The sequence below is a fragment of the Onychostoma macrolepis genome, chromosome 14 (genome assembly GCF_012432095.1).
Source record: "Onychostoma macrolepis isolate SWU-2019 chromosome 14, ASM1243209v1, whole genome shotgun sequence".
Classification (NCBI taxonomy): Eukaryota; Metazoa; Chordata; class Actinopteri; order Cypriniformes; family Cyprinidae; genus Onychostoma; species Onychostoma macrolepis.
The window spans coordinates 458727-461144 of record NC_081168.1 but is presented as its reverse complement, the minus strand read 5'-3'; positions in this window follow the sequence as shown (position 1 = coordinate 461144).

Below are 2418 nucleotides of genomic sequence, written 5' to 3'. Positions count from 1 at the left end.
GAAGCACATGACATTTCAAGCCGCAGTGCATGATGGGAACACACACACTGTTCAGACTGAGAAAGCGCTTCAGGTCAGCAGTGTTTTATTAGCAGCATGTTTAGAGATTTCTTGTTCAGGTTCAACAAAATAAATGAACTTAATACAGAATCTTTGTTGAAGCTGTAATGAGTCAGCGGACCGTAAAACAGCTGATGAATAATACTTCAGATAAATATAAATCACAGACATGAGAATATAAATGAGATCTTCAAGAGAGAAACACCATCAAAGTACCTGCGTATGGTTAATAAATCATAGATATATATCACACACAACGCAGATGATCATAGAAATGAAACTTACCAGCATACTAAATGATGTTAAACGCAATAATAATAACAAAAATAAAACTTTAGTGTAGTTTCTTGTTCATCACCTTGTCTCATATTTTTTAACGTGAACAAAAAACCAGCAATATTTATGGAGGCAGGATGGAAAGACGGCAGGATTTAGACAAATGACTGGTTTTAACGTCGAAGTCTAGTGTTTTTGTGAGTGTGAGGTGTGTATGTGGAGAAAATGATTCATTCATCATGCAGTGATATAGAAATCTGAAGGTTTGGTGTAAAGACAATGCCTTATTATATAGATACACATATGTAAGAAGGTTTGTCACTGCGGCTCTGATTGATTGGCCGTCACATGATTAATGAGTGTCGTGTTATATATAGAACACATATGATAAACGCTTCTGATGGAGTTACAGCGCACTTACATCATGCTGTAGAGTACACACACACACACACACACACAGGCAGAGAGGATTCTGGGAGATCTGTGTGTGTGTGTGTGTGTGTGAGAGAGAGTATTTTTTACACTGTTTAAAGTTTATTTCTGTGATTTTGTCTGTTATAATAACCTGTAATGCAGGTAAAATTATTTCACAAATGCTTATAGATCCTTAAAATCATTCTTTAAAAAAATGCTTGTAGATAATTAAAGGTTTTGGTAACACTTTTCAATAAGGTCTCATAATAACATGAACTAAAAATAAACAATATATTTTTTTACATTATTTTATTATATTATATATATATATATATATATTTGTTAATGCTAGTTAATAAAATGTCCATCTTAGTTGATGGTAAATGAACAAATGTTAACAGATAAAACTTTACTTAATTAACATTTTAACTTAATATTAACTACAATTCATAAATGCTATTTAAAGTTTATTCAATTCAATTCGAGTTTATTTGTATAGCACTTTTCACGATGCAAATCGTTGCAAAGCAGCTTTACAGAAAATGAAAGTTTCTACGTTATATTGAGTAACAGCTCATCAGTGGTGATCTCAAGCTGATGTCCATGTGGCAGAAATGCACGGTAAAATCAAGCAGTTAGTTGTCTGTTTGCCCGTCATTCTGTTCTTTGTTCCCTGTGGTTTTTGGCGTATTGTTTGTTCTAGTTTTTCCATGAAATCGCTGCACACAGATCCTCTCCTCTGCCTGTTTCCTCAGCTTCTCCACAGCGGTACAGTTTTTCACTGGCAGTCTCTTTGACTAGTGCATCTTTGAGCCTATATTTAGTATAACATACTTAAGTACTGTTAAAGTCAGATACTGTAAGACTTTTACTCGAGTAGTTTTGGAATCGGTGACTTGTGTACTGGAGTATTTTCACTGTAAGGTATCTGTACTCTTACTCACGCTCCGCGTGTGAGAGAGATGTGTCACAGATCGTGATCTGACCTCAGGCGCTGCTTTACTGAAGACAAACAGCAGCAGGACACAATCATTCAGCGCTCGGTGTGACACACCACTGGATTCATGAAACACGAGTCCATCTTCACTGAATCGAGACGTGTGAGAAAAACAGGAACATCCTGATCTCTGAGAGTCAAACACGTGAGAAATGACACGGTCTCCTCGTCTTTGTTAACATACATAATAGACTTTACAAACACTGAACTATAGTGAATGATTCTGGATATATCAGCAGAGACGCTTGAAGTTAGAGCTGGTCAATCAGAAGTGTGTTTGAGACGGGGTCCTCTTTATAAACAGATGATGATCAACCATCAGCTGTGAGAGAGAAAAACCTCCTGTGTGTCTTATTGTTTGCTCTACTACTGATTATTTGCTTCACTGCTGTTTTTCCAGTGATGTGCCTTTGATGAAAAACACCACTGCAAAACATGACTTTCTTACTTTGTAGGCATCTTGTTTTCCGGTATAAAAATATAAATATATTCTTAAATCAAGACACATTTATGAGATAACAACCCTAACAGAAAACATTCACAATGAAGAAGAAAAAAACATATTTGCTTAATTTGATACTTTGTTAACAAATAAGGACATCCTCAGAAGGAGGTTTTGTCAGTAAATCTTGTGTTCACAGCAAAACATGATGTTCCTCCTCAGTGCTTTT